The sequence below is a fragment of the Vulpes vulpes genome, chromosome 16 (assembly GCF_048418805.1).
Source record: "Vulpes vulpes isolate BD-2025 chromosome 16, VulVul3, whole genome shotgun sequence".
Taxonomy (NCBI): domain Eukaryota; kingdom Metazoa; phylum Chordata; class Mammalia; order Carnivora; family Canidae; genus Vulpes; species Vulpes vulpes.
This window is the reverse complement of record NC_132795.1, coordinates 81,245,076-81,272,695: the sequence shown is the minus strand read 5'-3', so window position 1 is coordinate 81,272,695 and position 27,620 is coordinate 81,245,076. Positions and strand designations below refer to the sequence as shown.

Sequence of the window (27,620 nt, the reverse complement as noted above, 5' to 3'; positions counted from 1 at the left end):
AGGGAAGCGTGCTTTATATTGGTACCTGGTGGCCTAAATCTCTTAACCAAGATATCTAATTAATAGTATATGAAGTATAATTGTTTTTTTTTTTTACCTTTCTTCTCTCCTTTTCTCCTTTATTTCTTCCCTTCTTTCTTCTTTTCTGTGGTAGTCATCTTCAAAGTGAATCCATAATCTTAAACATTTAAAGTTATAATCACATTGTCACCATGCACGTAAAAGCAATTATCCATATAGTCAAATTAACTGTCTGGTGGTTGTAATGTGCTTGGCAATCTTGTTGGGGAGATGACTCTCTCATTAACTAGCAACAGATGTGAAGTATATTAATAAAGCGAATCTTTGAGCAATGATAATAATTAAGATAATAATAAAGAACATGCTAACTATCCTATATCATGTAAGTGCTTTAAAAATATTATCTCAGTTGTATAAAACTCTCAGGGGTGTATAATTTGACCCAAATTTCAGATGAGGGATGTTTGGGCACATTTACTACCTACTCCCATGTTTGATGTTGAGATACCCATATTGGAGTAATTCCTGGGTATTTCTTCACCATGTCACCACCTCACCCCCATGAAAATAATTTCATTTGTTAAATTTTTAAGAAAGAATTGGACATGCCTGTTTCAGCTTTTTTCTCTCATCCCTCCTTTGGAGTCTGGCTGCCTACAGATAGGGTGTATAGTCTCATTAGCTCTCTTGGCCGCCAAGTCAATTCTCATTGAGAGCTCTGTCCCTAAACTGTAAGCTTGCAGTGTCCAGTTTTACCTATGACCACTTGGTCTAATCCAACAATTACAAGTGGTGGGAGGGCATAGGGATCACAGTCACCATTTGCTTGCATCCAAACTTTGTCCCACAAACAACTTTATTAGTAATATAAGGGCGTTTTGATGTCTATCTGCACATCTATTTCAATCTCATATTCAGATGGGAAATGAGTGGTGGGATTTGTTGATATCCTTATTCTTCAAATTCTAAAACTTGAAGCCTCAGAAGAATCTCGTTTCCCAAGTCACATAAAGGTAAGTGACAGAACAACTATAGCAGCAAAGACTATACATGTTTTATAGAGATTCTAGGTAGAAAATGGTTGACCTGGGCCATGCTACAGGGGTTATCAAATGGTGTCCAACAAAGTTCCAAGATTTAACGATGGCATTTTAATGTCTCCGGGAGTAAGGAAAGGGCTGGAGGGAGAGGGGGCAGGGCAGTGAATGCTTGCTCTTTTATTTGCTATGTTACATATGCAATGCTTGTTAAAAAAATTATAAATAATGTTTATTTTTGAAACAAAGGATTTGACATTGCAAAAATCACTTTTTTTTTAAATCACTTTTAAAAACTACTAGAATAATCACTTTTAAAAACGACTAGAATAATTCACATTGCCAGATTAAAGAAAGCCTTAGTGGCCTTTGTGTGCTCCTCGTTTTTCAGATTTCATTTATAACTTACATATATTAACAGTTGTTTAGTTGTTCCTATGGAAGTCCCAGAAACAACAGGAGCCATCTAGACAATATTTCCATCTTCAAGAAGTCACAAACCAGGGAAAGTACAAGTACCCGTTCCCTTACATCTTTAAGCATTTTTTAAAACATGTAGCAAAAGAGATGGACATAGAAAAAACACTTACAGAAGAATCAGCAGCATAGTATTACTGCATGAAAGGAACCCTGGCTCTTTACTTTTTCTCTTGTTTTTTTATTTAATTTCTTTTATTACTACCATTTAGCTTTAAGTATATGCTCAAAAATTTCTAGTAAGCATAACTGTGAGCTGTAAGGTGTATTATTGACATTTTCCATACTACCCCTGCATTATGGATATATGAATACCAGTTAAATCATATTCCCTAACATACATTATTTTTGACCTAAAATCTCTGCTCTTGCAAGTGTTCTACCCTCTTCTTTATTTTGAAGAGGGTTGCCCAGTACTTCAGTACTTGCCCAGTACTTCATTCTACCTACATCCCCCACACCTCTACCCACACCTGTAGCCCCCCCCCCCCACCTGAAACTGTTAAATCTTGAATGGTTTGGGACTGAAAGGAGTGAAACTAGAAGGCAACAATACCAACTTCTCTTTTTTCACTTGTAATTTCCAGAGTTAGGTGATGGTTTTTTCCCTTTGCGACCACTAGCACCCTAGTATAACTTTCTGACATACATGTGCAAAAACAGTACAAATAAGGCTGCTAAGCTCCTGGAATGGATTAGGCATTTCATGGGTATCTTTTTTTCTTTCTTTTTGTCTTTTAGCAAAAGAAAGCTGTAAGATTTGAAGGAATATGAATAAAGTAGACAGGGAAAGGTGATCCCAGATTCACACCTATGTGGTGGAAATGATCAGTGGCAGACCAATACACTGCTTCTTTGCCCACACTTTGGTATTTGCTCTATCAAAATGAGAAAAAAAAATCATCTCTATTTCCTATTCACGAAACCTCAAATGCAATGTCTACATTGAAAATAAAAGAGAGACATTTTCAGTCCCCTCTCAGCTCTGGCTGTATCTGTTCTTGATCTAAGCATTTTTATCCCTGTTATTTCAGGGCTAAGGAAACACAAAAACAATATTGGATTGAGAACATTTCCCCTCAATTTGGCCAATGAGTTGAAAGGAAAACCAGAAGACAAAATGATATTGAGAGAGCACAGAATTTAATGGGAAAAGCACACCTTTGTTGTCCTGTTGCCTTTTCTAAAAAATCATTTCTATAGTTCCCTTGCAAAAAATAATGGGTCTGTACTTGAATTCCAGTCTTTCTGAGAAAGAGAGGCAGGGGTAAGACATCGCAATAAGCCACAAAAACAAGAATTAGTAGGATTACAATATACTGTAATTACAGAAGGCAACAGGTAGTACCTCCATGGTTCATTTCATATTTTGTTTTGTGGTTTAAATTCTTTGAGAATGAAAGTCAAAACTAGGGGATCCCTTGGTGCCTCAGCAGTTTAGCACCTGCTAAAACCTCAAATGCATGATCCTGGAGTCCTGGGATTATGAAAACTGAAAAATGAGGAGCACACAAAGGCCACTAAGGCTTTCTTTATTCTGGCAATGTGAATTATTCTAGTCGTTTTTGAAAGTGATTATTCTAGTAGTTTTTGAAAGTGATTTTTGAAAAAAAAGAAGTTATTTTTGCAATGGCAAATCCTTTGTTTCAAAAATAAATATTATCTATAATTTTAAAAAAAGCTAAACTTGTGACATTGGCCTTGGGATTAGGTAGGAGGCAGTTGCAAGAAGAGCAGCAGGAGGCTGCTTTAGGAGATATGAAAAAAGTACAGTCTGTATAATGTAGTTCTATAATAATTATTACAACTGCTGCTTGAGTAACTTGGAAGGTTAAATGTCTACATGACAGTTGATCTTCACATATGCTCAGATACATTTTTCCTTTGCTAGTGACTAGTAGCTCACTTATTGAATGATGAAATGGATGAATAGTTGAATGGAAATGGAGAATGAATAGAAAGGAAAGGTGAGTAATTCACATTGAAGATGACGTTTGAACTGGACTTAGACATGGGGATCTTTGTTTGTTCCTAGTAGGTAAGAGCATTCCTATGGAGGATGTAGTGGATTGAGCATGAACAAAGTCATGAAACCCTAAGATATTCAAACATGTTAGGAATTAGGTACGTGGAAAAGTAAAGTGGTAGAAAATGAAATTAGAAGAACAGTTTAGCATTTGGGATGATCTTTGAGTATCATACTAAATAATTTGAGTTTCGTTTTGTAGTTAGTAAGTCCATATATATATATATATATATATATATATATATATATATTTGCATTTTTTAGAAATATTGCATTGGAATGGCTTTAGACACTTGCACATTTGGCATTTCTTTTGTGTTGCTACCTGTATTCAGCAATTATTTATTTAGCACATACATGTACCTTAGATAATAATAGTCATTTTGAGAGATTTCTGTTATATTTAATTCAAATATGTGGCTCTAGCCCGGGAGATCTTGTAGTTGCATTAAAAAGGCACAGATAAGGGGCACCGGGGTGGCTCAGTTGGTTAAGTGTCTGATCTTGATTTTGGCCCAGGTCATGATCTCAGAGTTGTGAAACCCAGCCTTGCATCAAGCCCCCACATCAGGCTCCTGCTGAAGCCTGCTTAAGATTCTCTCTCTCCCTCTCCCTCTGCCAGCCCCCTCTCTAAAAAAAGAATAGGAAAAAAACAAAAAGAAAGAAAGAAAAAAAAAAGAAGGCACAGAGAAAACATAAATAATTATATTTATTTCAATATCATATCATTTTTTAAAAGATTTTATTTATTTATTTGAGAGAGAGAGAGAGAGCAAGCAGGGAGGAAGGGCAGTGGGACAGGGAGAAAAAGAATCTCAAGCAGACTCCCTCTTGAGCCACATGGGCCTCGATCTCATGACCCTGAGATCATGATCTGAGCTGAAATCAAGAGTCGGCTGCTTAACTGCTGAGCCACCCAGGCACCCTTATCATGTCATATCACATCATATTTTTAAAACATTTACATTCATCCTCAGCTGATACTCATAAAATATAATTATGCAGTAAGTAGGACAGGTATAATTACTTCACATTGTTAACAAATACTTTGAGTCCTCAAGGGATTTAAGGATTTGATCATGGTCAGATAATGCAGGGTAGATTCAGAGATAACACCAGCCTCTGGTTGGTATTTGTCATAAAAACAAAGCAGTGAGGAATGCCTATTAATCTCTATACTATTTTAAAGAAACATTACTATCCTCTCCATGCATCATCCAGTGATATGTTTATATCTACACTGTCTATTTTAGATTATAAACTATAAGAAGGTAGAAAATATATTTTGGAAATTTTTTAGGGCATTATAAACTGTAATAAATTACTTTTATTTGTTACTTTCCACAAGACAAAAGATTTTCAAAATTACAGCTGTTTCCTTCTAGTAAAAACAACAACATGGGCAGCCCGGGTGGCTCAGCGGTTTAGTGCTGCCTTCAGCCTGGGGCGTGATCCTGGAGTCCCAGGGTTGAGTCCCATGTGGGGCTCTTTGCATGGAGCCTGCTTCTCCCTCTGCCTATCTCTCTCTTTCTTTCTCTCTCTCTCTCTCTCCCTCTCTCATGAATAAATAAATAATCTTTAAAAAAAAAAAGCAGAAAATGAAGTTTGTATCCTATTGTGCAATTTCTGCTTACATTCCTGAAGCCTACTGAAAGAAATAAAGGAAGGAAGCAAATAAAGAAGGAAGGAAAGCAGGAAGGAAGATAGGCTGGCTCACTGGGATGCCTGGTTGGCCTCAACAAAAATTGAAATACTACATGCACTAGGCCTTGGATATTTTAGTATCAAATGATCTTTGCATTTCATTAACAAGTGGTTCCATCCATTAAATGTAATTATAGCTAAGCAGATAAAGCATGTTGATTCAGCTGTATGCATCTGAGGGCTATGCTAATGTTTTCCAAATCGTAGTGACATAGTCTGTTTCTAAATGGCTTATTCTTTTTCGAATTCCACAAATATTACTTAAGATGCTTTGACTATTAATAATTTTATACCACATTAAGAGACAGCATGTCATACAATACCAAACTGTGATGAAATTTCCCAAGTTATTGTTAAAAGAATACGATTCTTTCTAGTTTCGTCTAACCAGAAACGTGACTTTTTAAAAGCTCCCTTTCTTCTACTTGAAGGAAGAGAAAACTATACAGTAATAACTAACTAAATAAATAACATAACATCACAAGTAAATAAATTAAGAATCTACATGACAGATTTAGGAATCTACATGACAGAAAATAAAAGAAGTTATTTTCAAAATGATTATTGAAAAAAGTAGTATTTAAAAAATGAAAAAAATGTCTGCAGTTTAAAAGATAATTAGTCATTTGTGACTTCAAATTAATCTTTACATTATGTTTATAGATCACAACCCAAGTTTGGGTATTAGAAAAAATAGAAACAATATATCTAGAACATGAGTATTATTAATAACAGTGATATGCCATTCTAGTAATAATAGCCACCATTTATTGAGAATTTAGTATATCCTACAAATTATGCTAAATTTCATATAGGTAATTAGCTTATGATAACAATAATACACTAACCTGTATAGTATATTTGGCATGTAGAAGCATTCAGATGTGTAATTATTAAATTTGCATAAAGTGTTCTCATACTCTCAATCTCCTTGTTGGTTTCAGTGTTACTATATGGCAGGCAGAGTAAATAGTATTTAATTTACACTGTAGATCACAGATATGAAATGATGATGTAAGATACAAATAATTAATACAAATATACAAATACAAATATACAATTATTTGTATATAAAAAAATGCTTCTTCAGCTTGTGTCATAGGCCAAATATTGTCCTAATTCTTTTTACAAGTACTACAGTACTTTGAAAGTAGTCCTGTTGGCTCAATTCAAAGATTTTTGAGACATCCTCAATGTGTCATGACTCTAAAACAGTCTGTTCTTAAACTTAGAACTTCTGATTATAGATTGATAAATAGACCCCTGTGATCAAGATGTTGTCAACAATGGGCATAGCCGGTTATTTTCATAGGTGCAGAATAGATTAGAGCCTCACTTTCTCTGAACATGTGCACTTTGATTGAGTACCATATGATAGCAGTGAAGACAATCTTGTAAAACCTGAAGTCTGAATTTTCTGTAATACAAGTATTGGGTGGAGTATGTGAGTGATTGCTAATGTGTTAGTTCTTTACCTCCAGAGAATCTAGTCAGTCCCATTGCAAACCCTTTTTTCCTTGCCCTTTCAGTGGACAAATGAGTCAGTGGGCTCTCCAAAGTGAGCGGCTGTACTCCTTGAGTACTCACTGACTGCATGATTACTAATCTGTTCATTATTACTTTAGTGCACTAAGTGATACTTTGTTGGCTTGAAATAGTTAATGATTCTGCTAATTGCCTAATTTACTCCTGGGGAACACACTTTACTAGGAGGAGCTGACTGAATACAAAATACCATGTGCCAGATGCTTTAACACTCTTCACTGAAAACACCGAGGGAACTGCAGGAGGATTCCCCCCTGTCCTCACCTACCCTGAGGGAATTGCAGGACCACAGTACTCAAAACTACTGGGTTTGACTCCGCACAATACTGTTATTATTCGTTTATCTGGCTTTTGGCACTACAGAGGTAGCCATAGAACAATAAATACAGTTACAAATGGGAAGTTAAAAATGGAGCCCATTTTATTTGAAATTCATTGATGAAAATATTTTGAAAATGAATTACATATATCCTTGACTTATTATTTTTTTAAAGATTTTATTTATTCATGAGACACACAGAGAGAGAGGAGAGACACAGGCAGAGGGAGAAGCAGGCTCCATGCAGGGAACCAGATGTGGGACTCGATCCCGGGTCTCCAGGATCAGGCCTTGGGCTGAAGGCAGGCACTAAACCGCTGAGCCACCCGGGCTGCCCTCCTTGGCTTATTAAAGAAAATACAGTAAGCAATTTGTAATTTTTTTTAAAGATTTATTTAATTTATTCATGAGAGACACACAGAGAGAGACAGAGACACAGGTGGAGGGAGAAGCAGGCTCCCTGCAAGGAGCCTGATATGGGACTTGATCCTGGATCCCAAGATCATACGCTGAGCCAAAGGTAGATGCTCAACCACTGAGCCACCCAGGCATCCCAACTTGTAATCTTTATTAGCTACTTCAGGCTCATCATTCTAACATAAGGCAATAATTGAGGGACAGAATTCTATTAGATGAGGCTAGCAAGTAGACTATTTGTACAAATCTCTACTCACCCAGAGAGTGCAAATAACTTGAAAATATTCTTTTTTCTAAATAATAATAATAATAATAATAATAATAATAAAGAAAATATTCTTTTTTCTGTCCATTCTCATTCTTCCAACATAGCTCTTTGGTCATTACGATATGTTGTATGCTGTATTATATTTTTTTAAAGATTTTATTTATTTATTCATGAGAGACAGAGAGAGAGAGAAAGAGAGGCAGAGACACAGGCAGAGGGAGAAGCAGACCCTCGGCAGGGAGCCCGATGTGGGACTTGAACCCGGGACTCCAGGATCAGGCCCTGGGCTGAAGGCAGGCACTAAACCACTGAGCCACCCAGGGATCCCCAAGTATGCTATATTATTTTTAAGAAAATGTAGTTAGGAAAGGAAAATCAAAGCACAGCTTATAAAACAAACTTGTATTACATTTTATTTCATTATGTAGGAAATGTAGAGAAAATAAACATTTTTGAAATATCAAGTCAGAAATTCTGACCCAAATATTAGATATATGGTTACCAAATTAGCTGATAGAGCATTGGACTTTATTACTAGAACTGTAGGAACTACTCTCAGCTATAAAACTGAGAATCCTTTTTACATTATTATGGCAAACATAACAAATTCTAGATACCATAGAGAACACAGGGCAGAAAGGTTAAGGAAGTTGAAACCAAAGCTTACAAAGAAAGCTGAAGAAACTCAGAGACTTGCAGCTCAAGTGAGATTGGGACAAAGAAATATAAAGAAACAAACAAATATTTTGAGGAATATCTTCCTTTACAAAGTAAAAGAAAGAAAGATCAAATGTAGAGTAGCAAGAAAATCTTAAAAAAAAAAAAAATACAAAGAAACTTAGTAGAGAAAAAAAAGAAGCAAGGGAGAAACAGTTCACAGTTTCAAGGGCAAAAGAGGCCAAAGGATGGAGAATGTAACAAGACTTTTGGTTTGGTGATTGATGACCTCAGAGTGGGTTTTTAGCCAAATGTCGGATATAGAAGCCAAAGAGTAATCAGGTAATATGTGGTGATGAGGAAATAAATTAGGAAATAAATAAAGAAGTATCTAACTTCTCCCAAGAATTTGACTACAGCTTGAAATGTAACCTTAATCTTCAAAAAAATCATTATTGATTTTCCAAACAAGCAAAGACACATTTCACAGTGTTTTGATTTAAAAGGTAAAAATGATGCATCACAGTGTAAAAGTACTTTCTTCCTTCAATTATTCCACCATGAATGTGAATACCTTTCAGAACAATAGGCTCTTTGAAATCTGAGATACACCAAGTGGCTGTGCCTGCATGCAGCATGTGTTTGGAAACATCTGTTACTGTGCTTGCGCAGGTAATTCTACTGGAAAGGCCAAATTTTTCTAGAGCAACAATAATGCACATCAGTCTATCTCAATGAACAGTCAAATGCATCTCCCCGTATCAGTTAATGGACAAACGCTATGTTTGATACCTGCTGTCTCCTGCATGTGCTGAGCCGTAACGGATGAGTAAGAAACCAGCATTTCATTGTCATGGTTGAACTCGGAGGACACAGAATAACTTAATCATAGAAACTAAAACTGATAAAATGTTGGAAAGTGTATAATCCAGTCTCCTCTATGTACAGATAGGGAAATTTAGGTTTCACAATATTGTATGAAATGTCTGAGGCCACTTAGCAGGTCTGTAGCAGAGCTGAGTGTAACTCGCATTTTATTTTTTAAATTCCACAGCCATCTGGAAGCTGCTCATTTTAGTGTCTTTTTGTTTGTTTGTTTCTACAATCAAATGCATGCTCAGGAATCACAAGTTAATGAGGAATTTGACATAAGCACAAGGGTGAGAAGTGGTAGGAATATGTTCGAGACAAAGGGGAATATAAAGCAATCAAAGCACAGGGGGAATGTCACAATTACAAACCAAGATACAGAAATATAATTCATAAAGACCTGAAACTTGTGACACTGAAATTGTACAAGTAAAAAAAAAAAAAAAAAACAAACAAGGAACTTGAGGAATAATAATACAATCAGAGGGAAAATGACTGAATATATGTTTATATATTTATGTTGTACACTTAGCCCTCTACTAGGAATGTTGGAAGATTAATGAGAAACACGTATCTTGACCTTGGCTTCAAGGAGAAATTTTATCTGGTAGAATAATTATACAGGGAAATTACATAGCACTTATTAGAAGCCAGCCAACATTCTAGTGCTTATTACATGTTAATGTTCACTATAAGTCTATCATACAGACAGGTGCTATTATTATCTCTGTTTTACAGATGAGAAAACTAAGCAAAAAGAGGTTATATAATGAATTTGTATCCCAGGCTGCCATAACAAGGTACCACAAACTGGATAGTTTAAAACAATAGATTTCATTTTTCGCAGTTCTAGGATCTACAAATCCTGAATCCAGGTGTTTGCAAAACCACACTTTCTCTGAAATCTGTTGGGGGAAATCCTTCGTTGCCTCTTTCTAGCTTCTGATAGTGGCCATCAATTCTGGCAGCATCTTGCCTTGCAGATCCATCACCTGAATCTCTGCTATGTCATCACATGCCTTTCTCCCTGTGTGATTCTATCTTCTAATAAGGATACCAGTCATAATTGGATTAAGGGTCCACCTTATTCATCTTAACTAATTGTATCTGCAAGGACCCTATTTCAAAATAGAGTCACACTCTGAAGAATAGGAGGTTAGAAATTCAACACATTTTTTGAGGGAAACAGTTCAACTAAACATGTAACTTACCCAAGTCCACATAGCTACTAAGAGGAGGAGCCAAGGAGGCTTTAACCAGAAACTTTGTTCTTAATTACTATGCTATTAGATAATTAACTGCTGCACTGGGATCTCTCTAATGCACAGAGCTATGACTGCGCATTCGAGCACTGCAAGGATGCTGAGGTATTGGGTTCCAAGTAGACCATGAGCAAGAATGAATTGTGTTTAGTTGGAGAAGATGGATGACAGAAGCTCCTAAGTAGGTGAATCCATAAGGAAAGAGACAGGTTTGATGAAAACAAGTGGAATAATGAATACTAGGCTTTGGAAGAAAACATTGTATTCTAGAATTCTGTGATTGGAAAAGATCTATTAAAAGAAAAATAACTTTAACAATGGACAAAATGAACCCATTCAGTCAACATCTGTGTCTACCTAAAACTGTGTCATGCCTGCACCTCCAACAACATTCACTTTACAATGGGACAGGAGCAATATTTGGGAAATTTCCAACATGAGAAAAATATGAATTTATAAACTCAAGAAATATCATGAATAATAGCATGATTAAAATTAATTAGTTAAGTAAGCATAAGCAAAAAACATAAAACTCCTGAAAACCAAAGAGAAAATCTTAAAAATACATGGACTTCCATTAATTTCCCACTGAATAGTTGGAAGCTTAAAGCAGCTTCATAATATCTTAGAAATGCTAGAAATATGCATTTTAAGAAAGATGATGTAATATGGATGAAGCTGTAAAATGTATAAAGAACAGTAAAAAAGAAACCTATGTGAATAAATCTAATGAATCTTAGATTTATATATTTCCAGCTACATATGAAGATGTTAATATGCAAGGAAAAGCAAGAAAGTGATCATAATGTATTGAGATAGTGGTTTACTAGAAGCAAGGCAGAGACCAGGGGTTGAAAGAGAGAGCAGACAGGGCCAATAGGTTTCTATTTTGACCTGGTTATGATTCTTTGGTGTTCATGTGTGATAAGTTTCAAAGAAGTGCAGATTTTTGTTACTTAATAAGTACTTCTATGTGTATGTTACTTAAAATTAAGATGTAAATAAAAATAGTTAATGTTTACTCTTTTAATGACAGATTATAAAATCCAGCCCCTAATGCAGATATGAGGTCATGTAAATATAGATCCAAATGCAACAGTGGACGAAAATATTACATAATGATGAAGAGTCTAAAGTGAGATTCATACATAGAAAATGTTTCTTTATTCCTTCATGTAGTTAATAAAATGTGCCACCGTCAAAAATTCAATGTCAATTTTGTTTAACTGGATGGTAATAGCAGTTGATACAGCAAATATACTACAGCTTGATAAAGAAGTAACAAGTTGACCTTGTAGTCATGGTAACAAGAGATATTTTTGACATAAATGAAGTCAATTTGGAATTAATTAAACACTCGCTTAATGATATCTTCTATATGCTAGACACTACAGTAGGCAAAACACATGTGTACTTTGTCCTTTGAGAAGTTCATAGCCTAGTGCAGGAGACAGAGAAATGCAATGGAAGTCATAGGTAAAGGGCAAATAATAAACACCATAGTGACTTCTGTATGGCTTCTTGAATTTTGCATTTTTGATGCCTAAGCCATAGACTGATTTAAGAGGAAGGGATTGTCTTCTCTTACTTCTCTAGCATACCTTAATTATATGTTTTTACGGATAGAAGCAAGAAGACCAAAAGATAAAAGAGACCAGAAGGATTAAAGAACCAGCAAAGGCAGGATCAAGTAGGTCCATAACCAAGAATATAACTCATCATGTATAAAGACAGAACCCAGCAGGCTAACACCTGCAGTTGTGTGTGTGTATGAGTGTGTGTGTTCCTGCTGTCATGTCAAATGTATTTCCATTGCTAGTTGGATCAGTTTTAATGTCCTTTGAAGGAAATGAGTGATAAAAATCAGAATTCTGATCAGGAAAAAAGTGGGAAGGAGTAGAGCACAGAGGACCCAATACCTAAATGTCCTCAAACCATCAATAACGTGTTTGTGTTGAGATTTATAGCCATCTGTCACAGTCAAAGAATTAAAATAAAAATTCTTCATATCTGCTTTCTCAGCAAGTTTACCCTCTCCACTAAACAGTCACACCAGAGAATTCATGAGTTAGATGGGTTTTAACTTTGTGCAAATAAAATCTGCTATAATTTCACAAACGTGCCATAGGAAAAAAAAATAAAGAGAAAAATCCACCTCTTAAAAGATGTCCTGTTGCTCCGATAAATTGCGGTAAGTGTTAACACATTTATTTTGTTCTTTGTCTCTTAATGTATATTAGAAAAATTGTTCAATTCCTCTTTTGTTGTTTCTTTTCAAAAAGGTGTCAATAACCTAGAACTATATAGATCATTTTTTTAAAAAAATCAAAGCTAATTCCCATGTGTGACATGCTTTTATAAGCAAAGCTCAAATGAAATAGGAAATGCTTTAAGTGGGTCTTTCAAAAAAATGTATATTCTTCATAAAAAATCTAATTGTCAATAGTCTCCCAGAAGATGCTTTTTATTCTGACTTCAATTATTTCTGTGTTTTAGGAGTAAAAATATGTCTAGCAGTTTGTTGTTACTTTGCTGTCCTCTTATTTTTTTCCAATTCATCTCTTTTATTTCTTGCCACCTGTAAGACTGCAAAAGTGGCCATAATTCTCTGCAGCTCCTCCCAGTAAGAGGTGACATCTATTTCCACCACCTTGTGACTTGCTTTGGGTAATAGAATGCACCAGAAATGACACTGTGCACTATCTGAACTCAAGATGTCGTGTCTAACTCTCTGCCTTTGAAATCTGCCACCACCATGTGACCATCCAAAGCTACTGTATTAGATATGTGGCCCAATCACTTCCTTCCTCTAGCTGATAGCTGCTCGACTGCCAGACACAAATGGCCTTCATTGACCAATCAGCCAAGCAGGAATGGGTCCAGCCAACACAATGTCAGTCTAGCCCAGTCCAGATCAGCTCACCAAAGATTCTTGAGCTAAGAGTTTGGGTATTAGGCTGCTATATTTCAGCCCTTTGGTTATGTAGTAGATAACTAATATACTACCTCTCTTCTCCATCTCTCCTCCTGTCCTCCTGCTCACTAAAAATATATTCACTGTTCACTAAATACTCATCCATTCAAATACCTTCTTGTCTGCTAACCTCATCTCAACTTTACGTGTTAACGTGTGTGTGAATACAATACTGCGTGCATTTTCTTTGTAGCAGTGCAGTGCAGCTAAATTACATCTCCATGTGTCTAAAAATATACTATTATTCACTCCTCAATGTTGTTGGGAAGACAAACTTGGGTAAAATGACAATGCCTGACACATCATAAAACTTGAATAAACATTTGCCATAATTGGGGTGTCTGGATAACACAACAGTTGAGCATCTCTTGGTTTCAGCTCAGGTCATGATCTCAGGGTTATGGGATAAGGCCTTGCTGTGGGCTGCATGCTCAGTGGGAGTCTGCTTGAGATTTTCTGCCCCTCCGTTTCACTCTGTCTCTCACACTGCTTGCATGTGCTGTCTCTCAAATAAATAAATAAATAAATAAATAAATAAATAAATAAATAGCCATAATTATTTGGAAGAAATCCTAGGGTCTGTATAGTCCTTTGCTCTAAGCTGGTGATTCTTTAGTCATGGACAAGTCACTTTTTTTTTTTTTTTCAGTTTCTTTCCTTTTTACTTGACAGAGAAGAGGGGAATATAAAATCTTCTCATGAATTCTAAAAGGTTTTGATCTTGATGAGGTCTCTATATTTCTTTGTTTCCCTATCCTTTCTAGAATGCCTATCTGTATTCATCCCTTTACTCTTCCACAATGTTAGCTAGCACACGGTTTATTTGCTGTAGGTATTTGTTCAGTTGTCTGTGTTACTCATGTCAGTGTAATACAGATTCTACAAAAGACCTGACAGGTTTTTAATAAATCATTATCAAATTATTGTTTAAGATTGATATTTCAAGGGATCAGAGACTATATCAGTTTATTTTAGTTTTAGTGCTGTGTTATACATATACATATGTGTACATATATTAACAATTAATGATAATATATTTAAAGTTTTACTTCATTTTATAAAAAGAACATCTATAAATTAAAATACGTGAAGAACTATGAAATGTCATTTATCAATGCTCCATTACATCATTTTTTTTTAAAAATCAGCTCTATTACCAGAAGTAGAAACTACACAGAAGAGTTAGCAGTGTATTTCACGTTATGGAAAATGGCTTCCCTTTACTCAGCTGATTTCCTTCTTTATATCATCTTCTATTGCTCTGAAATGAAGGAAATGTAACCTCTCAAGTCTTGGCCTGATTAAGGAAGACCCAAACGGAACTGCCATTCTAGACAAGCCTAAGTAACATCTTTCCTTTCTTGCATCACTGTGATCTATTCTGACAAAATTTTCTTCCCCTCTTTATTCTTTCCAACAGTGAATACTACTGATACTACATTCCTTTTTACTAAGAAAATAGGAATTTCTTGATATATCTCTCATGCAAAATGGTATTAAAAGAGAAATTTGTTCTTAGATGGTTTGCCAATCAATGTGTGATAAGTACTATATTAGTTACTATAATACATAAATAATGAATTGAAATAATGTACCATTTAAAACCATGTGACAAATATTTTATAAAGTAAATCTATTTTAATCATGATCTTAATGTAGATATTTTGATATTTCACAGATCCAGTTTGTATAAATTAGAACCCATAGACATTGACTTAAACATTGTATTCCTTTAGTGACCTTAGTAGGGTGATATGGCAAATACTGTACTTTTTGGATTTTTGTTTGTATGTTTGTTTTTAAAGCTTTTATTTATTTATTCATGAAACATATACAGAGAGAGGCAGAGACATAGGTCTCTGGAGCTATGGAAGGAGAATCAGGCTCTCTGCAAGGAGCCTGATGCAGCACTCGATCCCAGGATTCCAGGATCATGACCTGAACCAAAGGCAGACGCTTAACCACCAAGCTACCCAGGTGCCCCTGGACTTTTGTATTGTGAAAATATGAGTTCCTTTTACTGGTTCCTTTTTGTTAGGAGATATTTTCTTCTGTTAAATTCACTGAACATAACAGTGACTTCAAGATCAGGTTTTTCTAATTCAATTCTGTGGAATTGTGCTTATGATAAGATAATAAATGTATATTCATCAACCAGAAACACATTTAAAGTGCTCTAGACAAATGTATAGTATAATAAATTTGGCCTAGAGAAATGAGGTATTTGTTAGAATCATCTCACTTTTATGCCTGTCTTACTCATAAGACTTTGATAGCTTTCCTGATCAACACTAAAATTTTCTCTGGGTCATGATGGTGTGAAGGAAAAAATAAATAATCAGGTATTAAAATATGAGTAAATGAACTAACTCTATTAACTAGTGTTGATACTACTTTTTGCCATAAATAATAGATCTCTTGAGAGAAAATGAACATTGGCTAAGAAAAATCATAACCATGCAAATTTACTGGCAAGTTTTTATCTTCAACCACTAAGCAGGCATTGTTAATGTTGTGGACAATGCAAAAGTGACAATGTTTAACTAAATAAATATTTTAATGTGAGTGGTTAGCACAAGTTCATTAAAAAGTTCACAGGGTTGTGTACCTTAGATGAAACAAAGTATACCGCGAACTGTTACTGTATCTATGCTGATAAAATCTTTTCCATATATATAAATATATATATATATCCAGATATATATCCTCTCTCTCTCTCTCTCTCTCTCTCTCTCTCTCTCTCTATATATATATATATATATATATATATATATATATATATATATATATATATTAAAGTAGTGAAATAGTGCTAGTCTAAGTAGGAACATATAAGCTGATCCTCCACATGACTTCAGCAAGTAGAATGCTTGCCAGCATAGACAGCTAAGATACCCACTGTAAGCCTACACCTAAAATGGATTACCTAAAAAAAAGAAAAAAAGAAAGATTCTAGATGAGGTTTCCTAAAGAGATCAGTCATACCAATTAGAGGAAACCCGAATTAAATTATACAATGTTATGAGATGCCCATTAAAAGGAATGTGAGAAGCATAAGCACCACTCTACAGATGCTAACAACCTGACAGAGAATATATAGCACAGATCCGCAAAGCTAAAATGAAAGGCAGTACATGTAATAAAAACACTTGTTTTATAGGAATTGATAAGTGGAAGATGTGCCTTTCATTCATTTACCAAACAAAAACAAAAGCAAAAACAGACAAACTAGGTGTCTCTTATGGACCAAGCACTGTGGTAGAAGCTGGGGTTAGAGAGAAAATGGAATGAGTACCTTGTCTCCACACAGCTTGTAGTCTAATAGACAATTAAAATACATTATGATAAAACAATAGAGAAGAAATATTATCTGCAAAGAATACTATGTGAGTTCAGCAATAATTAAAATTCATTAAGCACTTATTATGTACTATGTACTGGTCTAGGTGCCTTGCATGAAATAACATTTCATCTTATGATAACCAGATGAAGTAGTTACTGTCATTATCATCCTCTTTTAGAGGTGAAGGAACTGAGGTGTGCCCAAGTTCACATAGCAGGTAATTGATGCATTTTGTTTAGGAATGACCAACAGCCTTAGGTCTTCACTGTGCTGGACCATAACTCTCCATCATCACACACAATAGATTATCTGACTCAAAATCTAAGAAAAAGTTTAATCACGGCTGTTTCTTGATGGAGGAAAAGCCTTCCTGATGTTTTTTTTTTTTTTTTTTCTGATGTAAGTATTAAAGACAGATTCCGTATTTAGCTAGTAGAGTGCTAAAGGTGAGGGGAAAGCAGAGGGTGAGCATGTCAGACAGAGGAGTAAGTAGCAACAAGGCTCAAAGAGGAGGATGGTTTATAAGCCAAACACAACCCAGTGTTACTGAGCACAAAGACAAGAACTTGAAAGCAAGAAACAAAACTGGTTTTCTGATGAACATTGGGCAGGGAAAATAATATAAGTAATTATATCTACATTTACCTAATGGTGGTCCTGGCAAAACAATCTAAAGAGCCTGAATAACAAAGAGAAATAAAGAGACTGCATGTTTTTGTTGTTTGTTCATTTTTGTTATGGAGGTTGTAGGAGTTCCTTGTGTATTTTGAATAATAACCCTTTATCAAATATATGGTTTTCCAATATTTTCTCTTATTCAAGCCTTCTCACATTGTTGATTGTTTTCTTTGCTGTGCTAAAGCTTTTCAGTTTAATCCCATTTGTCTACTTTGTTTTTGTTGCCTGAGTTCTTGATGTTATATCCAAAAAAAATCATTGCCAAGGCCAATGTCAAGAAGTTTTTTCTCAAATTTTTCTTCTGGGAGTTTTACAGCTCCAGGACTGATGTTTAAGTCTTGAATCCATTTTGAGTTGATTTGTGTATATGGTGTAAGGAAAGGGTCCATTTTCACTCTTTTGCATGTATATATCCAGTTTTCCCAACATCACTATTGAAGAGACTTTCCTTTCCCTGTTGCATTTTCTTGGCACCCTTGTTGAAGATCACTTAAACATACATGCATGGGTTTTTTTAAGAACTCTCTGTTGTGTTCTCTTTGTCTATATGTCTGTCTTGATGCCAAATACCGTTTCAATGATTTTAGCTCTGTAATATAATATATAGATTGAAATAAGGAGATATGATGCCTCCAGCTTTGTTTTTCTTGCTCAAAGAACCTGAATAGACATTTCTCCAAAGAAGACATGCATATAGACAACAGGTACATGAAATGATGCTCGTCATTACTAATCATCGTGATAATGCAAAGCAAAACCACAGTTAGATATCACCTCACCTGTTAGGATAAAAAGTACTGACAAGGATATAGAGTAAAAGGACCCCTTATGCACTGGTGGTGGAAATGTAACTTGGTGCAGCTACTATGGAAAACAGTATGGCATTTCCTCAAAAAATTAAAAATTTAACTTCCATATGACCCAGCAATCCCACTTCTGGGTATATACCTAGAAGAATTGAAATCTAGATCTCAAAGAGATATCAGTACTCCTGAGTTCATTGCAGCAGTATTCATAGTAGCCAAGTTATGGAAAAAACCTTAATGTCAGTGGATGAATGGTTAAAGAAAATGTGGTAGTTGCATACAATAGAATAGTATTCAGCCTTAAAAAAAAAAGAAATCCTATCATTTGCAATATTACTGATGAATCTATACACTAAATGAAATAAGAACAAATAAAATCTGCTTACACAAAAAATCCGAAATAGCATTCATATAGAAACATAGAGTAGATGGTAGTCACCAGGGACTAAGGGGTGGGGGGGTAAGGAGGAGATTGGTCAAAGAGTACAAAGTTTCAGTTGTATAAAATGAATAAGCTCCTAGGGATCTATTGTATACTATAGTGCCTATACTTAACAATCCAATATCATATACCTAAAAAATTTCTAAGTGGGTAAATCTTAGGTATTCTTATCACAAGAAAATAAATAGGTAGAAGGAAGCTTTTGGAGGGGATAGGTATGTTCATGGCATATATTGCAGTGATGGTTTCATGATGTATACTTATCTTCAAGGTTACCGAATTGCATACATTAAATATACAGTTCTTTGTACGTAAGTCTCAATAAAATAATTTAAAAGAATAAGTAGAAGTGGCTCTTACACATCACAGTGTTTAAGGACAATGGGAATCAGTCTGTGATTATCCACTCAAAAGGCCCTGCCTATGCAGATACACCTGAGCTACAAGCCATGCAATCAGGATAGGCATTCCGACTCTTGAGTGTATTATTTTCTACTTATTATTCTTGTGGAATTCAACTTACTTCTTAGATTAATTAAGTTAATTTTGGTAAGTTCTTGTGCATTGTTTTCATATTTTGCTTGTTTTTATTTCTAGCCATTCAGCAAAACTTGCAGTAAATAATCTGTGAAGAATATGATCCAAACCTTGAGTATATGCCAAGGCCAGTTTTCACTTTATTTTCCCTTGTAATGTGCAGCTCCACTTTAGGATATAAATGAATTAAATCCCCACAGTTAAATAGAAGTGGAGGTTGTCTACACATCTCTTCTGATGCTCCAGGAGCTTTGGGACTCATTTCCTTCTGAAGACAAAATAAAGCCTTTTAGAAAAAAACAACTGAACTGCTATAATAAAAAAATGAATACTGTTCAGACTTGAATTCAGCTTCTAAATTTCTCTGTAACCTGGAGAACACTCATTTGATCAGTTATGTCTGAGGCATAATTAAATGGGGCAATTTGAGCAATAAGTAATATGAATATAGATCAGTAGTTGAAGGATGATATCTAAAGTCATTTTTCATATAAAAGTAAAGAACTCTGTCCAAATATAGTGCATCTTTTGAGGAAGGATGACTGGTGTCTATTGAGTAAAAGCACTGAGCCAAGCCCTCTTCTGGGCACTTTCATCCTCAAAAGAGAAATATAGCATAGTTTCCATCAACCTTTTTTACAGATCAGAAAATAAAAGCTATGATGAATTAAGTAGCTACTAAGTGATGGATCTGTAATACAAATCCAGAGTTGTCTGAATGCAAATTCCTTGTGATTTCTATTTTGATATTCCGATTCAAATCCTAACTTCTTGATGCCTTCCTTGTCTATACTGGCCCACACCAATCTCTTTTATCTAAAATTGTACATGCTTATAGTTTATGCAGTTCAATTCATTTGAATTATGCATGCATTCTTCTCTTGTTGCCTAATTGTCTCATTTCATTCACATTCATGCACATTGGCTGAATATCTACAGTCATTAGACTAGGTACTAGTGAGTGTTTGTGATTCAGGAAGTTCTGGGCTGGTGCAGAGTTTCTGATTACAGTCTGAGGGTTGCTTGCATCAGAATTATGCAACATATACTTTTGAGCAAGGTGATTTTATTGCATGTGAATCTAAGAACCACTGGTATAGTTCATGAGGCCCATCTCTTCAACCTGGACAGAAACTCTTAGAAGGCAAGGGTATCTGGGTGGCTCAATTCATTAGGTGTCTGACTCTCAATCTCAGCTTAGATTATGATTTCAGGTTCATGAGATTGAGCCCCAAGTTGGACTCTGTTCTGAGTGTGAAGCCTGCTTAAGATTCTCTCTCTTCCACTGCCCTTCCCCACATTAAAAAAAAAAAAAAAAAAAAAAGCAAGAAACTCTTTAATACAGAAATTGTCACCATTTTTTTGTTTCTGTACTATGCCAGAGGCAATCCTAGGCATAGTATTGATTGAGAACAAACTTCCAGGCATTGTTCTTAATGTCCCAAACATAAGAAATGTAGTCTTTCAATGCAGCTACTTTTTAACTTTATTCCTACATATCAATAGCAAGGTGATTTGCACTTAATTCAGTTAAAAAAAAATTATCCATCTTTACCATGGCCTTGAGAGGATTGTAGAAGGCTTCTTAGAAGAGGCACCCAGGCTGACCTGTGAAGAACGCATTAAAAAGCCAAGCATAGAAAAGTGAAAGGATGTTCTAGGAAAGGGGATTAATGTGATAAAACAACAGATGTGAGGTAATGCAATGATTAAAGAGCCATAAGAAATCAATCATGGGACACCTGGGTAGCTCAGTGATTAAGCATCTTCCTTCAGCTCAGGGCATGATCCTGGGGTCCTGGGATTGAGTCTTGCATTGGGTTCCCCATGGGGAGTCTGTTTCTCCCTCTGCCTATGTCTCTGCCTCTCTTTTTGTGTCTCTCATGATTTTTTAAAAAAAATCTTTTTTTAAAATAGAAATTAATCATTATTAGAATGTATATTCTAAGAGAGCTTTTGGAAGAAGGTAGGACTTGTGCATAAAGTTAGGTAGGTTCAAGGACCTCAAGGTTGGCATTCACACTTAAGGGCCCTTATAAGGCAGTTCTGCCTGCAAACAGCATAATTGTGTTAGGTTCCCAGCACGGATTTATCAAATGTCCTTTATACCAACAGATCCAAATCTCAACAAAAGCGCTTGCATGACTTTATCTTCTTTCCCCTCAGTGGAGATTCTCTTCTCTGCCCTGCATTAGTCAGGGTAGGACATTGTAAGAAATGATCCCAACATTTAGTGTTCTAATATGTAAAAAAAAAAAAAAAACAAAAAAAAACTTCTTGGTCACTTTGGAAATCTGTGTGGGTTGATGTAGAGGAAGGAAGAATAGATGAACTTTGTTCCACAAAGCCATTGAGGTACTGTGGTTTCTTCTTCCTTGTGGCTCTCTACTACTTACTTTTATTATTTATTTATTTATTTATTTATTTATTTATTTATTTATTTATTATTTTAAAAGAGTTATTTATTTTAGCAGGGGTGGGAAAAGGACAGATGGAAAGAATCTTCAAGCAGACTCCCTGCTGAGCTTGGACCCTCATCTCACCACCCATGAGATCATGATTAGAGTTGAACCCAAGAGTTGGACGCTCAACCCACTGAGTCACCCAGGTGCCCTCTCTACAACTTTAGATCCTTGGGGTCTTTTCCATTAAACTTACAGGTAAGGAAGAAGAATAAGGATTGATGCAAAAGATTTTTATGGGCCAGGCCACCTCTGCTCACATTCCATTGGGCAGTAACAGCCATGTGACCAAGCCTACTGTGAGAGAGGATGGAATATGTAATTTGAATGCCAAAACAGAAGAAAAGAACATACATATTGGTGAGCTTAATAGCTGCTTCCCAAATATCAAATACCTTCACAATTCTCGGTCAGCCACCTCCAAGTCATGCTTTTTTAGAAAAGCATCTTATACATTCATTGACACTGAAAGATAAATGACCCTCAGAAAAATGTCTTTGGACTTATGGTTCCCACGTTGACGTATAAAGACGTTGGAAGTTGTCATTCTCATCCTCAAAACAAGAAAAAAAACAAATACACTGAAAATCAGCAGATTGGCTCAAGTGCGATGCCTTACAAGCAGAATCCTATGCGCTCAGAGAGGTGCTGCAGTCTTGCCCGGCACCTGATGACCCTTATCATGGACCCACTGCAGACGGCATCTGTGCAGTGGTTTGAGCACACACTGGATGATAGTGCCAATCGACGTATCTGTTTGGCTGAGGCATTTCTCACTGCAGATGCCATATTGAATATGTTGCAGAACATTTCTGAAGGATTGGTGGTATACCCTAAAGTAATTGAGCGGCACATTCAGCAAGAGCTAACTTTCATAGCCACAGAGAACATCATCATGGCCATGGTGAAATCTGGGGGTAACCGCCAGGATTGCCATGAGAAAATCAGAGTGCTTTCCCAGGAGGCAGCTGCTGTGGTCAAGCAGGAAGGGGGTGACAATGACCTCATAGAGCGAATCCAGGCTGATGCCTACTTTAGTCCCATTCGCTCCCAGTTGGACCATCTACTGGATCCATCTTCTTTTACAGGTCGTGCATCCCTACAGGTGCAGAGATTCTTAGAAGAGGAGGTATATCCCCTGCTAAAACCATATGAAAGTGTAATAAAGGTGAAAGCAGAATTATGTCTGTAGAGTTGGAAAGAATTAAACAAGAAGTTGTTGGCTTCGTTAACTTTAAAAAAAAAAAAATGTTCTTAGATGTATCAGAGAATTTTGATCACAGGACAGTCTGGCTCCCAGAAAAGTGGATACACAAATACAGAGAATCAGTTTACCAGGTGCAGAAGCCAGGAGCTTCAGCCCATTGCTCCACTTACAGGAGTCAGTACCTGTAAGAATATTTTAACTGACTGGCAAATTACTGGAGGCTCAGTCTGAATGAGCTTGAGAATTAAAATCCTGGAGGGTCATTCTTAGCAAGTTCCCAATCTTCATCTTCAGGAGCCCCACCAGGTTCTCAGGTAAAGATTAAAGAGAAATCTCATGTTTCCAACAGCAGGAGGCAAAAAATATCTATTTTGTAATTAGCCAGCCTATTACAAGGAGCCTTCTAGGGCACCTGGGTGGCTCAGACTTTTGAGAGGCCAACTCTTAGGCTCAGCTCATGATCTCAGGGTCTTGGTATCAAGCCACCCATCCATCTCTGTGCTCAGCAGGGAATCTGCTTCAGGATTTTCTCTCTCTCCTTCCCCTCACTTTCTGCCCCCCCCCCCCAAATAAATAAATAAATCTTTAAAAAAAAAAAAAAAAAGACTTCTCTCATAGGATACTGTTTTGCCAGAACCTAACCAAGTAGAAGGCAAATACTCAACTCTTGGCCCACCTATCTTTCTTCTAACACCTAAGGGATAAAATATAGTGAAGCATTTGCAATGTCCAGTCTGGTAGCACAGGCTCACTGAAGTCTGAGATTTAATCACAGATCTATAGAATACTTCCCCTTCCCCCACACCTTATTACCACATCAATCAGGCTCCTCTGTAGAAACAGGATTACAGCTGAAAGAACTGCAATCCTCATTATCTACTTAAAAAAAAGGAGTATCTAGGAAAACAAAAAGACAATAGAGAAAACAAAAACAAGGACACTTGGCAGCCTGAGTGGCTCAGTGGTTTAGAGCTGCCTTCAGCCCAGGGCGTGATCCTGGAGACCTGGGATGAGTCCTGGGTAGGGCTCCCTGCATGGAGCCTGCTTATCCCTCTGCCTGTGTCTCTGCCTCTCTCACTCTGTGTGTGTGTGTGTGTCTCTCATGAATAAATAAATAAAATCTTAAAAAGAAAAAAAAAAAAAACAAGGTCACTAAAGGAAATTTTAGACTCTGACACCTAAAGCTGCAGAAAACATTAAACACTAACACCTAGCCAGATAAACATAAACTTTTAAAAGGCCTATTTGTCTCAGTTCCTCTTACGTGATAGAGTATGTCTGGCTATGAGCAACAACAACAAAAATTATAAGGCATGCTAAAAGACAAAAAAAGTCTTAAAAGGGACAAAATTAATTTAAGAACCAGATTCAGACAGCATTATCAGACAAGGAATTTGAAATAACTATGATTAATATTCTAAGGCCTCTAATGGAAAAAGTGGACAATAATGTAAGAACAAAGGGGTAATGTAATCAGGGAGATGGAACCCCTAAGAAACTTGCATTCTAAGGATATTTACAGTATCTGTACTCTTAAAATCAAGGAATGAGTCACTAATTAGGATTCTTATGCACTGAGACTATTGGTCAAGATTTTCTTTCAGACACAGTAACACCTATTTAGCCTGTTCTTGATGCAGTCTCAAATGGAAGGACCTCCCATGTGTTCCAAGGAATGATACCATATATTTTCACCTGGTAATACTGATGGCAATGCATAAATGGTATTGCACGATAAAATGATGACTTGTACCCTCAGGGAAATAAGAGTTTTGATCATGGGAATTGAGACATGAGTGATCATGGCTAAACTAATGTGTCAGATTCAAGTTTCATAAGGGAAAGAACCATATCTGATCTCTTCACCACAGAAAACCAAAACAACAACAAAAACAACGACGACGACGACGGTTTGTACATACTTTTGTTTCATCTGTTGCTCCACTCCATACTTTTTTTTTTTTTTTTTTTTTTTTTAACCAGGTTTCTCTTCAGGCTAATCCACAAGCCATTCTAAAATGTTTCCATTTTCAGGTAACACAATCAGGATTTTTCAGCAATAGACTCTTCCTAAGTCAAAATAAGTCTCTCATTTCCTAACTTAATGAAATACCATTTCTGCTTTATGCCAAACATCATAGGAAAGTGCCAATAACAGAAAGGTAGAAAGATTTGGTCCCTCCATTCAATTAAATCATAGTCTAAGAACACCTTGAGGGGATGCCTGGGTGGCTCAGCAGTTGAGCTTTTGCCTTCAGCCCAGGGTGTGATCCCGGACCCCAGGAATCGAGTCCTTTATCGGGCTCCCTGCATGGAGCCTGCTTCTCCCTCTATCTGTATCTATGCCTCTCTCTCTGTGCCTCTCATGAATAAACAGATAAAATCTTTTAAAAAGTCAAACAAAAAAAAACCCTTGCAAATCTTTGATGAAATTGTTCAAAGAATATTATCATGAGCACTAATTATGTGATGATGAGAAGCTGGATCAAGTATAAGAGAACCAATAACCCATTACTCACTATAATAACTTTGCTAACTGAAGTCCTACATAGGGAGCAATGTCCAAAAAACTTAGAGACAAATGGAAATAATAGGAGACTCACAGACTTCCTTAACAGTTTAACTGCTCAGAAATATCTAATATGTTTATTTCTTTTCAACTCAATCTTTAACCCTTAGTTGATCTATCTCAACATTTCTGAACAAGAACACTCAACGAAAAAAAAAAATCCTCTTAAATATAATTAAGTACTTCCAAGTGTTTTGCCAAATGTGAATTTCCAGGGCCATGAGTCACACTCAGAAGCAATAATGTTGCTATTTCCATTCAAAATAATTTGTGTGGATTGCTTGACTTAACCCCACTAAATTGGCAATAGTCATACCTATTTTATAAAGTTTTTGCTGGAATTAAATGTAATAATACTTAGAATAAAAAGCTTTTGTGTTTTTTTACTATGTCAAGTATGTGTGATTAACCATAAAAAACAAATTGCTGTCAGATTTGCTCAATGCAGTTTTGTATTTATTGCATTTAGCCACATTTCCTCTAATAATTGGTAGTGGTAACATTTCTTGTGTGAAAACCATGTGCCTTCTCAGAGTTTTGCACAAATTTATCTCATACAATCCGATGAATCTATGAGGTAAAATTTATTTTAGGTCAGAGGAAAATGAGTATAATGAAGTTAAATAACTTGTGCACCATCATACAATGGTTGTGTATGATGGAACCACTGAACACCTAAAACTATGCTTTTCATATTTCCACCATTATTAAATATTAGACATTTTTGTTAAAGGGACACAAAGTACAACTGACAAGTTATAGATACTCTTATTAGGAACTTTAAAGAGTCTGAGTTTTACCCTACCTGCAAGCTAACAATAATAGTCTGCTACACTTTTACAGATACTGTTGGAAGTCACATGACTTATGATCAGAGACAAACAACAGTTTATTTACTTGTGCAATAGCAGTAATCAGAGTATCACTATCTTTACATTGGTTCCCAGACCCCTAAATTCCATAGGCCATGTGAAGAAGGCCAGAGGGTACCTATAGATCCAATAGGTTGCACTGTAAAAGATAAACCCTGAGCTTAGATTACTTGCCTTTTTTTTTTTTTTAACGGGCAAGCAGAAAGCATGTCTGCTTGTCCTTCGCTATTAAGACAGTATATCATCCAAAGCTGTCCGTTATACAAATGTCTTTGAAAAGGTAATCCAGAACAATGAAAGTCAGTGTCTCACTCACAAGACTTGCAGAAATGCAAAAACACCTATGAAGAATTTCCTTCAGACAACTCCTAGTCCAAAAATATGAACCTATTGCTTCTTTATGATAGTTTGTTTACCTAACAGGAAATTCTGTGTGGAATATACTGCGATTTATCTCCTATTTCTCATTATTTTATTCTCTGTCATAGTAACAACTCCCCTAGCATTCACAGGGTACATGGATTTCCAAAATAAATATATTTTCCAACTCTTATGCAAGTGGATTTGATCATGTAACAAATGTCTAGCCCATTACATTTTGATAGACATATACTTCAAACTGTGCATGTAATATAAAATTATCTAGTAACTATATATTTTTTAAAAGTAAAAAGAAAGATATGAGGGTAATTTTAAGGATATATTTTAACCTAAAATATCTAAAACATTATCATTATAACATGCAATTGATACAAAAATGCTAATGATATATTTTACATTCTTTTTTCATAGTAAGTCTTCAGAGTCCATTGTGTTTTAAATTACAACACATCAAATTATCATAATTTTATATTGAGGTGTATTTCACATCCTCAATAGCCACACGTAACTCAGGGCTATCATATTGGACAGCACACATTCAGCCAATGGGATTTAAGCAGAAATGATGTGGCTAATTTCCAAGTTGTATTTTTAAAGGGAAAATAATGCTTTTTTTTTTTTTTTTTTTTTTTTTTCTGTTGCCTCATCTATTCTGCTGCCTTCAAATGGTAAGGGTGACAAACCATCTGAAGTACAGTGGCATAGTAAGATAGGAGAAAAAAAGAGAGGATAAAACATGGCCTGCT

The 27,620-nt window shown here is 35.8% G+C and overlaps 1 long non-coding RNA gene across 1 annotated transcript in view; it reads right to left on the bottom strand.

The window, feature by feature from the left end:
• Nucleotides 1-27,620, bottom strand: part of LOC112915341 (uncharacterized) — a 52,217-nt gene that overhangs the window by 5,816 nt on the left and 18,781 nt on the right. The window contains exon 2 of the long non-coding RNA XR_003234048.2: nt 98-178. This is a non-coding gene — a long non-coding RNA (uncharacterized lncRNA). The remainder of the gene's footprint in view (nt 1-97; nt 179-27,620) is intronic.